Below are 12,203 nucleotides of genomic sequence, written 5' to 3' on the forward strand. Positions count from 1 at the left end.
AGTTTGGAACCAAGATATTCCAATAGGAGAAGAGTGATTTTATAGAAAGAACCCAAGCTTTGGAATTTTACCATGATTTGACTCTTAACCCTATTGCTTACTGGTTGTGTGGCCTTAGACATATTACCTGACCACTCTAAGCTTGTTTTTTTTTTTTTTAATCTGGAAAATGAAAATAAAGTGCATAAATTGCAGTGTTTTGGGGAAAATTAGCAAAAATATACATAGAATGCCTTTCAAATGGTAAGCACATGATAAAAGCAGCTGTTAAATTGATTGCTATACTGGCAGGTAGTGTTAAATTTTTTTTTTTTTTTTAATACAGGAAGGATGGCATTTTAACATCGTTTGATGGTAGTATAATTGAACCATCAAAATTTACAGAGTGATAGAATCCAGGAAATGAACCAGCAAGTCTGGCGGACACGGCCAATGCATGGAAATCACTGCCTTCTTTGGTTAATTGGGAAGCAGCAGAAGGTAATGGAAATATTTAAAATCCTGTGATGGGATTTTGTGGATTCCTTTTTTAGATTTAGTTTTAAAATTCTGCTTTCAGGCAGACAATTGTTTTCTTTATGGAATTGTTTGGTTTTTCTTCAGTATCAGGTGACACTTTCCTTTCTAAAAACCAACTATCAAGTCTTTCTCAGTAAGTTCATATATTGACTTTTGCCATGGTCAAGTCCGAAGTTCCTCCCTGTCAGTAGAGCGAGTGGAAGAGATTCTGATTCTTTTGCATCTTAATTATTTCTACTGATAAAGCTGTAGCTAGAAGAGACTTTATCATTATCACATTATTCTTAGGCAAAGGCCCACAAAGAGTAAACATCAGTATTGTAAATAAATTCATTTTTATCATTTTTTTTAGATTCTGCATTTATATCTTATGATTTTTGTCTTTGTCTGACTTACTTCACTTAGTATGATCATCTCCAGGTCCATCCATGTTGCTGCAAATGGTATTATTTCATTCTTTTTAATGGCTGGGTAACAGTCCATTGTATATATGTAACAGAAACAGACTCACAGACTTAGAGAATGAACTTATGGTTACTGGGGGGAAGGAGGGGGGGAGGGATAGATTGGGAGGTTGGGATTGACATATACACACTGCTATATTTAAAATAGATAACCAACAAGGACCTACTGTATAGCACAGGGAACTCTGCTCAATATTCTGTAATAACTTAAATGCGAAAAGAACTTGAAAAAGAATAGATACATATATATGTATAATGGAATCTCTTTGCTGTACACCTGAAACTAACACAACATTGTAAATCAACTATACTCCAATATAAAATAAAAATAAAATAAAAAAACATTAAGTGAAAAAGAAGAGGGTGAACACCAGTGCTTTTCAGAATGTGCTGGTTTCCATATTATAGCTTCAGTTGTGACTCACCCTTTGCAGCCACAAACCACCGGCTGCCTGATGCCCTCTCAGCTCTCATTTTGGTATTCTTCGACCCTTCTAAAACACAAATTGATTATGGATTTTCCCATTTCTACTCTAATTACCTTAACCTTTGCTGTTCTAGGCAAGCAGTTTAGGAGTCCACTGCACTTACATTCCAAAAATTAAAATATAAAGTGAAAGTGTTCCCCTCAATGCATTTGTATTCCTGAAGTGAATTGTCATAATTAACAATAGAATTCTGTGGGAGGAGGACACAGAAAACTTGACAGTTACCCCTCATGTTTCCTGAAGAAAATATGACCAAAACCACTTTTGATTAAGTGAGGTTTGTCTCTTGGGGCTTGAGGGGTAGGAAAGGGTCATTTAGTTTCTACAGAAAAATTTTGTTGAGAGATGTGCCTTGAATTTAAATAACTTGCATATCTGACTCAAAATGAATCTCAAAAGGAAGTTTCAAAAATGATCTTCCCTTCCGATTTTCAGTTAGAAGTCAGAATTAACATTTTTTTACCTAATTACCTAATGCTAATAAAGAATTAGCATTCTTTATTGAAAAAGAATATTCCCATCCATTGGAGGCAATATATCATCATGGTTATTGTCACCCCTGGTTTTAGGATGAGATAGCTTAGGTTCATCTCCTGTCTTCATTACTTACTATTAAGTGATCTTTGGCAAGTTACACAACTTGTCTGAAAAATGTACTTACCTCATAAAAGTGTTGAGAGGATTAAACAGTTAGCAAATCAATTTCTGCTTTCCAGTAGTATTTAATAGGTGGTGGCATGCCATTAATCTTGCACATCAACTAGAAAAAAAGAATAAATTATAGAAATCATATTTTAAATGATATCTGAGAATAGTGAAAGCAAAAAGGACTAAATGAACTAACATTCCAAAGAAGGAAGAGCTCTTCCTAGGTGGGTGAGCTGATTTTATCTTTTCTTCCTTATGGATTTGCTGAGTCCAAGCATGGGCTGAGGATCAGGCAGAGGGGTTATACTAGGGGAAGAGAAAACGGCAGAGCCTTAGACCACCATATGGATTGTATGCCAGTTTAAAATCTAGAAAACACCCAAATGTACAGACAGTTTGCCTGATGGGATCTTTGCTGAATGCTGAGTTGGGGGGTATAAGAAGCTAGGTGCTAGATTGGAAAGGCAGAGTGAAATATTTTGCAGTCTCATAGTGCTGATGAGAAAAATTCTCCCTGGAGGCTATGTCCTACAATAAACACATGGCAGTTCTCATCTTTGAGACATATGAACACAGAGGTGAAATTAGTCTAAGTAGAGCTAACATCCAGTTCCTTGGAAGCTTATTCCTGAATGGATTGAGGTGATCAACCCCTAATCTTATCTGTATAACAGAGGGCAAGGTGAACCATCTCTGGAGGAAAACAAGAGTAACTTCAGTTTTCAATGGTTCCTTTACACAGTATCTGTTATACAAGAAAAAAACAGGATACATGCAAAAAGGCAAGAAAATGTTTGCTAATAATCAACAGAAAAGACAATAAAATAAATTATCCATATGTTGTAGTTAATAGATTTTCTTATATATATGTTAAAGAAAATAGAGAAAATGATGGACAGAATGGATAAAAAGAAAAATTCAACAAAGCTTATGTCAAATAATCAAGTAGCCATTTGAAAAATGTAATATCTATACTTAAAAACTCATTGGATGGGTTTAACAGCAAATTGATCACAGCAGAAAACAAGATTAGTGAACCCAAAGAAAGGTCAATAGAAAATTCTCAAGCTAAAGTACAAAGAAGGTAAAAAGGGAATAGAAAAAATGGAACATAAAAGACATGTGGGATAATATCAAAACCATTTAATTATGTGTAACGTGTGCTTTCTCAATCTAAGAGCACAGGAGAGAGAAAATAGGGCAGAAACAACATTTGAAAAGATAGTCTGAGAATTTTCTAAAACTGATAAAAGATATTAACCCACAAATTCAGGATGCTCAGAATCAGAAAAAAAATAAAACTATATATAGGAACATCATAATTAAACTTCTGAAAGAAAATATAGAAAGAAAATATTAAAAGCAGTGAAAGGCAAAAAGACTGCTTTCAGAGAGGTGATAACAAGACCATCAGCAGTTTTCAAATGAACATATGGTAGCAAGAAGACAATAGATTGACTTCTTCAAAGTAATGAAAGAAAAAAAGACTTCCATCTATGAATGCTATACATAGTGAAAAATAATCTTCCAAAATAAAGGTCAAATTAAGACATTTTAAGTTGTAGAAAAGCTGAAAGAATTAGTCTCTGGTAGATGTTCACTACAAGAAATACTAAAAAGAATTGTTCAGACTGAAGTAAAGAACCTCCAAATAGATACACAGAACTCCAAGAAGGAATGAAGAACTGGTTAAATATATAGAAAAATATTGACTTTTTAAAAGAACAATAATAACAATGTCTTGTCAGGTTTAGTGTATATATATATTTAAATAATAGTACTTATATAATTAATATGTATTAAATATAAGTATATATTTTATATATATATATTTAAGAACTCAGTTCAGTCCACATCTGTCTTCTCATGATAAGGATGGTAAGGAACTAGCTAAGGCTAGTCAACCCTATTTTATGGCAAGTTTTCAAATGTGGTGTCATGCTGACATCTAAGGGTCAGGTGATAAAATGAAATTCACTCATGTAATCTGAGAGGAGTTTATTTGAAATACATATGGAGAGAGAGACCATTGGCTCTCTTTCTGTTTCTGCATGGGAGATGAATAGCTCAGAAAACTTGCTTGGACAAAGCTACTGACCTAACTATTCAAAAAGAAGATTTAGGTCTGTTTACTAATCCTTACACTTAAAGTTTGGTCACTGTATGTGTGTGTGTGTGCATGTGTGTATATAAAATGGAGTTAAACTTTTGTAGGATTTTTGCATTGTTTGGGAAGTGATAAATGATAAGGTAGAATGCAATTAGAGTTGCACTATATAAATAGAGTATCAAAGCAAAATAAAAATACTAAAAGGGAAAGCTAAAGTGAATATATATATATAAAATTTAATTAAAACATTGATTAATGAAAAAGAAGGTAGAAAACAAGATAAAGAAGCAACGAAAAGATTGGACAAGCTGAAAACAGAAACTCCTAAATGTTTGGAAATTACACTTCAATAATCCCATGGGTCAAAGAAATCACAGTCTACATTGTATAATAGTTTGAACTGAACAGAAATGTATATGAAACATATAAAACTTGTTAGACATAACCAAATCAGTGTTTAGAAGGAAATTTATAGGCTATTAAAAACCAATAATCTGTTTCCATTTCAAGAAGAAAAAGACAGCAAATTAAATCAAATGAAAGAAGGAGCAAGGAAATGAAAAAAGCAGAATTTAGTCTTTAGAAACATAACAGAGCAAAATTCACAAAATTTGTTTTTTTATTGGTAAATATAATAAAATTGATAAATCCCAGGCAAGGAGTAATAGAAAGAAAAAAATGCAAATTATCAAAATCAGGAATGAAAATAGGGCATCACTGCAGCTAAAAAATTTGAAAGCTTAAATGAAAAGTAAAAATAAAATTCTTGAAAAAGTAATGGTTTAGCAAAGTTGATATAAGAAGAAATAGAAAATCTGGATAGTCATATAGCTAATAAAATAATTGAACTTAAAAAATATATTTATTTATTTGGCTGTGTAGGGTCTTAGTTGCAGCATGCGGGATCTTTCGTTGTGGCGTGCAGGCTCTTCGTTGTGGCATGCAGGCTCCTCTCTAGTTGTGGTGTGCGGGCTCCAGAGCACGTGGGCTCTGTAGTTGCGGCATGGGGGCTCACTAGTCATGGTGTGTGGGCTCAGTAGTTGTGGCGTGTGGGCTCAGTAGTTATGGCGCACGGGCTTAGTTGCCCTGTGGTGTGTGGGATCTTAGGTCCCCAACCAGGGATCAAACCTGTATCCCCTACATTGGAAGGCAGATTCTTAGCCACTGGACCACCAGGGAAGTCCCTAAGTGAGCTTTGTAATTACAAACCTCACAATAAAAAATTTAGGCTCTAATGGTTTCACTGATGAATTTTTTCAAACTTTTAAAAAAGAAAGAATACCAATCTATACAAACTCTTCCAGATAATAGAAATGAGAAAAACTTTCCAGTTCATTTTATGAGGTCAGCACAACCTTGATATAAAAACTTGACAGGGACATTACAAGAAAGCAAAATTATAAGTTAATGTCGCTCATGAACATAGAATATTTTTAATATAAAATATTAAACAAAATATCAAATCAAATACAGTGATATATAAAAAAGATATGACATCATTTCCCTGTAGGGTTTATTTGAGGAATATAAGGTTGATTTAACATTCAAAAGTCAGTGAACGTAATTACCCAAGTTGGATAAAAGAGTAAAACTATATGGTCATCTCAATAGATGCAAAAAACTTTTGAAAAAATTTAACATATTTATTATACAATTTTCAGCAAACTAAAAGAAGAAGGGAATCTATTATTCCCTGATATTCCTTCTCAGAATTCTTTAATCTGATAAATGTTATAAAAATAAACACCAATGGCTAACATCATACTTAGTGGTAAAAATGCTTTCCCTCTGAAATTAGGAATAAAACAAGGCTCTTCATTATCATCACTTTTGTAATTAACATCATACTTAATAGTATGAAGACTTTTTCCCTGAATCTAAGAATAAGACTAGGTATTGACACTTTAATTTAGCATTGTATGAGAAGTCCTAGCCAGAGCCATAAGGCAAGAAAAAGTTTTAATAAAAGATATAAGCATTGGAAAATGAAAAGTAAAATTTGTCTTTATTCATATATATTATATATATATAAAATAGGTAGATATATACCTTCAAAATCTGAAATAATATAAAACTGTTGATTCCATTCATATGTAGTTCAAGAACAGGCACTAATAATTGATGCTGGAAGAGGCGAGAATAGTGGTTACATATGGAAGATGAGTAGTTATTGCCTGGTAAGGGTCATAAAGAAATCTCCGATGCCAGAACTGTTCTATATCTTAATCTGGATAGTGGCTGCACTAATATACATTGAGAGACACTATATGCCTTTGCACATGCAGCAAACAAGAGACCATGCATTTCCACAGCTTATGTTCTAGTGAGGGAGACAGACACTAGGAAGTCAACTTTAGTAACAGGTGTTGGGTGCTGTGGTAGAGGAAGCAGTGGTGGCCCCATGCACACAGAGCAGGGAGAACTCCCTTATTCCAGGGATGAGGGCGGACTGCCTCAAGGAAGAGATGGCTCAACTGAGGACCATTAGGCATTAGGCAGGGATAAGAAGATTAGGAGGAAGAGGATATTCTGGGCAGACAGAAAAGAACATGCAAAGGCCTGGAGGTGAGAGAGTGAGGCACGTGCAAGAAATTAAAAGTTTGTTACGGCTGGAGTACGGGGGGAAAAGATGGAGATGGTGGCGGGGAGGTTGTAGGGTTCTGCAGGGGCCTGATCTTTGGTGACTAAGGGAGATGTGTTAGAGTCTCAGCTTTTCTAAGGACATGGCCAGTGCATGGTTTTAGGTAAGAAAGAATCAAGGTCATGTTCACATTTTAAGGACTGAGTCTAGGAGGCTGAGCAGTTGAAGCCCTGGAGGAGGTCCAGGTGAGAGATGATGGGGGCCTGAAATAGGGAAGAGACAGAGGCCCTCCGGGCAGTGTGCTGATGGCAGAGGTGTTGAGAAGATGGTACCAAAGACCTTGTGATGGCAGGTTGTGCTGGATGTGGAAAAGGGAAGAGGCTTTTAGCCCTTGCCTCCACTATTAGGAAAGGGATGTAGTTCCAGGCCCTAGGAGAGGCCAGGCACCTCAGGCAGTGTGTTGTTTGATTTCACTTCTGAATTTCCAGTGCCATTTCCCTGCTTCTCACTGTCTCCTAGAAGGAGCCTTGCTCCTGAAAAGAGCCTTTCATTGCAGGGTGAGCCTTGGCAGTTGAATTTGCTGAACTCTTTTGTGGGTAGAGTGAGAGTGGGGGCTGTTAGGTGGGAGACATATGTAGGTGAAGGGCTTGGTTTAATGCATCAAGCCCCCCAAGACTTCCTCCTTTCTCCCACTGGTCAGGTAGGTTCTTCTCAGTTCCCCGATGAGGTCACAGGACAGAGCGATTTAATGACATCCATTAGCTAAGGTACTTTGGGGATGGGTCTATCAGAGGATTCCCCTTCCCAGGAATTTGAGTCGTGTCCTCTGACGTGTCCTAGTTTGGGGCTGGTGAAAGGGGGTGTGAAGTACACAGCGCCCCCTTGCCCCCGGCGAGGTGGAGAGCGCGAAGGAGATGACAATAATCATTGGGGGATGAAACTCGAAACTCGAGGAATAAGAAGTTTAACATCTATTGCTCTGCAAATCCAGGGAGCCTGGGGTCCCGCTGGGTCCCCTTCCCACCCAGCTATCCCGAACACTCCGTCTCCAATCAGAAGGAGATTTAGAAGCGAAGAGCTGCCCGCCGCGAATGCCTTAATGCTCAGGCCGGGTAGAAAGCGGGTTAGGATCTGATCCCACTGAATAGAGGACGCAGGAGCCTCCCGCCCTTGGTGCTCAGTGTGGCGGCGGCGGCGCGCTGCGCGCTGCGCCAGGGCGGGCGGCGGCGGCTGCGGCGGCGGCGCGGGCGCCGTGATGCAGGTGTGACACCCGTGGACTCCTGCCTCCGCGGGGATCGCCCCAGTGCAGCGTTCGCCGGAGCTGCCGGCGGGGCCACCAGGGCGGACGCCGCTCCGCCCGCACCCGGAGGCGGCCGCCCGCGGATTTCCCACCCAGGTAGGGGGCTGTGCTGCTCGTTCCGGCGCGTGCAGACCCGGCCGCGGCGCGGACCCCACGCGCTCCTGGGGCTCCCAGGCTCTCCTGCCAGGGCTGAAAACGTACACGCTGCTACCTCCGAATGTTGTTTATAGTAAATGGCACAAAAGACAGGGGAGAGACTTGGAAAGCCGGCGCAGAAAAGCAAGGACTTGCCCGCTGCCCGGGGCTGCGCGCCTCTTTGAAGGTGGCATCCCCAAGGGCTGTTTTTAAAGCGTGTTTGAACTGTTAGCGCCATGCATAGTTTTGCAACTTAGGCTACGGACGTTTATAACTCCCTGTCCATAAGCTTTCTAGTCACCGCTTTTAGTTTCAATTCTTAGATGGATTATTGTTGTTGTTGGTTTGTTCTTAAAGGACATCAAAACCAGGCTTACACCTGGTGGCTCTGGGTTGGGGTTTGCGTGTATTTCTGTATGTGCAGGGCGCCCTCCGCGGGTGTGGGAGCCGTTTCTTAGGGACACAGAGAAGATTTGTTTATAGAGGGATTTTAGCGCAAGGAAAAGAACATGATTTGTTCTGCAGGGACGGGTGAGCAAATGCGTTTAGCCAGGGAGGAGCGAGGCCCTGCCGTTTCCTCCGCAGACGGGTGTTAGATATCTCTGCTGTCCAGGGTTCAGCCGGGCTGCTGAAACAGGATCCTTTAACCAGAAACCACAGATGCGAACTAGCTCCTTTTAAAGGTAACTTAACGTCGATGTCTGGGGCTCTGAAAAGAGCAGCCCGGTAGGGTGGGGTAGGGTGGGGTACTGGGGTGGGGAGGGGGTGCCTGCTCATTTTTTAAAAAGCTTGTTCAGAGGCAAATGTGGGCGGCTTTAAGCTTCGGAGAGTGGCAGGTGAAGGATGAGAGGTATGTACCTGTGGGGGAGAATTGGGCCTTGTAGCCAGCTCAGCGGTCCTTCTGGTCTACCCTGGTCTCTTCTGCTTCTGCCTCTTGCCCTTTCTAGAAGAGGTGACTTACCCTGCTTGCTCCAGTGGGTGCAGCAGACGTAGTACAGGCTCATTCTGCATCTTTCTTTAGTCAGCAAATACTAGTCGAGCACATAGTATGTGTCAGAGGCTGGATTAATTCTTCAGGGTACAGAGGTGATGAAAACAAAGTCCACTTCCCCAGAAGCTCACACCTGGTGAAGAAGAAACACCTGTAACAATGAGCTGTGATCAGTTCAGTAATGCAGGTGTGAAAAGAGTGGTGGGAGCAGAGAGGAGGGAGGAATTAATTGTGGCAGTGATTATTTTTAAAAGGAAGCTCTCCTAGTTGAGGCATTACATGGATTTCAGCAGGGACGGGGTCCCTGTCTTGGTCCCTTGGTCTGTGAGTGACCCCCATCGCTCTCCCACCTCATCAGCATCAAGGCTACTGGATGGTCAGAGCTCTACAAGTCACAACAGGGCTGGCATTTGCAGTACGTGACCACATCGATTCCAGTAGACACAGACATAGGATGACACCAAGGGAAGAGTGTGCCCAATGCAGGAGATCAGCCTTTTTGTTTTTTTAATGGACCATTTTCCTAAATTCTAGGACCCGGAAGATTTGGGAGCAGTACACAAAGGCAGAGATTCTGGACAATTCTGAGGGATTCTCAGAGCAGTTGAACTACCTTCATCTCCCTCGGGTCCCTGAGCTGTCTGTGCTTGTCCCAGCTCAGTTCAAAAGGAAAGCTCTGACCTTGATTGTCTCTAAATAGGTGGAATAAAGGAAAGCTAAAGCTGTTTCAACCAATGTGCTCTGGGAAATAAAAATCCAATCTGATGGATGTTTTTTCCTGAACAAAAGCTATAGTGGGTGATGAAAAATGGTAGGATGACGAGCTCTTGTGTTATGCATGTTACCAGAGATGTGTATCACATACGTTTTGTAACCTAAACCATCACTAAGGTATTTAAAAAGCAGGTTGGCACACTGCAAGGAGCGTGGGCTCTCATGCTCAAACAGACCTAGGTGAGTGTCTTGGGCAGGTTATTTAGCCTTGCTTTGAGCTTTGGGTTCCTGATCTGTAAAATGGAGATAACAGTGGAGTTCTTATAATATAATTACATCATAGATGCTTAAAAATATGTGTTTATTGGGAAATGATCATCATATAAATTGCTCGGCACAAAGTAGGTGCTTAAGAAATGGCAGTTCATTCACTGAGTACCTACGACGTGTCAGGTACTGCTCTATGTGGGGGGAATACAGAATTGAACTAAATAAAGCCCCTCAAAGAGCTTACCTTGTGTGTGTGTGTGTGTGTGAGTATGTGTGTAAGATAATGGACAAGTAAATAAGTAACTAGATAGTGATGCATTATAGTGGAGAGAAGTAAAGCAGAGTAAGAGGAAGGGGGAATCTTGCCAGAGGGTGGGGTGAGGATAGTTATTTTTTAATGCAGTTTGATCAGGGAAAGCTTTGCTGCTAAGCGACGTTTGACCAGACCCCTGGGGAAGTGAGGAGCGAGCCAGGCAGATGTCTGAGGAAGAACATTCTGGGCAGAGTAACAGCACCTGCAAAAACCCTGAAGCAGGAGAGAGGTATGTTTATAAGAAAACCAGAAAGGAGTCCAGGGAGGCTGCAGTTGAGTGAGTGAGGGGAACAGAAGTAGGATTTGAGGTCAGTGGGGTAACATGGCAAGGTCACTTGGGTATTGCCTCTTATGATTTCTATTTGTCACTAAGATTAATATCCTGAGCTCTTGCGGAAGGAATTGGTGAAATCCTACACTCTATGTTTAGAAGAAGGCTGGTTGGGAGACATAGGTTCCTGTGGTCACTCAGCCTAAGCAAATGCAGCCAACAGAGGCATAAATCTCTGCAAGGTGTTGAGAAGCTCTGTGCAAAACAGTGTTCAGCTATCCTTCCAGTCCTTTCCAGATCAAGGACTATTTTAGTGCTTCTTTTGAACCTTAGTATTATGTTCGTTTCCTTTCCCCCACAATGAAAGAAAGGGTCACCTTTAGTGAATAGTCTGCAGGTATTGTCCTTGCTAGTTTTTATTCTTTATTCTTTGAGAATGACAGTAGTTTCTATGGCTGTGGAAAGGTGTTAGAATCAACTGGAAATATACTGACCATTGGTGTACTACGGGATGCATTTTCATAATATCACATGATGCATTTATTTGAGGCTGCCACCTTGTAGGCTGAATATGAAGACAACAGTTTGCTGCTCTGCCCCTCTGAGACTTTGTTCCTCTAAAGAGCATGGTTTTGGCACACTAATGTTACCAAAGGAGATAGCATGGGGGGAAGGAGGAGATATAAATTAGGCGTTTGGGATACATGTACACACACTACTATATATAAAATAGGTAAAAAACAAGGACCTACTGTATAGCGCAGGGAACTGTGCTCAGTATCTTGTAATAACCTATAATGGAAAAGAATCTGAAAAATAATATGTGTGTGTGTGTGTATATATATAACAAAATCACTTTGCTGTACACTTGAAACTAACACAACATTGTAAATCAACTAGACCCAATACAAAAAAAAAAAAAGAGCGTGGTTTTAGGATTTGAGAGCTCCACCCCACTGCTGTCCTTGGTGCTGCAGGGCTCCTGCAATGTATTCTGTGGACAGAAATGGGGCTGGATGCCTGAGAACCTGGTCAAAGCTCCTGTGAAACAGGCTGTGATGAGGCTAGCTCCTGGTTGGGTGGCTGGCTGGGTGTCCCCCAAGTCAGCCCAGAAGGTGACATTCACCTCTGTGAATTTTCCCCATCCGAGGTCTTGCTGCCTCAGAAAGCCGATCTGTCCCTCTGGAACACTCTACATCACAGTGACCTTGATCACCCCCATGCCAGTCTGTTGATTTGTAATGGCTGGGACACTGTGTGGCATGGTGGTGTGTTTTCTTCCTGCAGACCCCCCTTAGTGAGAACTAAATCATAAGGAGAAGCTTTTCTGATGAACACGTACTCAGAGCAGAGCAGCTGAGATGCCTCCCCTAGGGGCTGATCACACACATTAGGGATG

At 40.7% G+C, this 12,203-nt stretch overlaps 1 protein-coding gene across 5 annotated transcripts in view; it reads left to right on the forward strand.

Moving 5' to 3' along the window:
* SV2B (synaptic vesicle glycoprotein 2B) overlaps positions 1-12,203 on the forward strand; it is a 224,408-nt gene that overhangs the window by 17,675 nt on the left and 194,530 nt on the right. For 2 of the 5 annotated variants that reach the window (XM_057544560.1, XM_028164836.2), the window contains exon 2: positions 326-480. The gene's annotated coding sequence lies outside the window, so the exon portion shown is untranslated. Of the gene's footprint in view, positions 1-325; positions 481-8,017; positions 8,207-8,757; positions 8,929-12,203 lie in introns of those variants that run through there. The other 3 variants (XM_057544562.1, XM_028164838.2, XM_007164977.2) reach the window with 2 other exon arrangements.

This window comes from Balaenoptera acutorostrata, chromosome 3 (genome assembly GCF_949987535.1).
Source record: "Balaenoptera acutorostrata chromosome 3, mBalAcu1.1, whole genome shotgun sequence".
Classification (NCBI taxonomy): Eukaryota; Metazoa; Chordata; class Mammalia; order Artiodactyla; family Balaenopteridae; genus Balaenoptera; species Balaenoptera acutorostrata.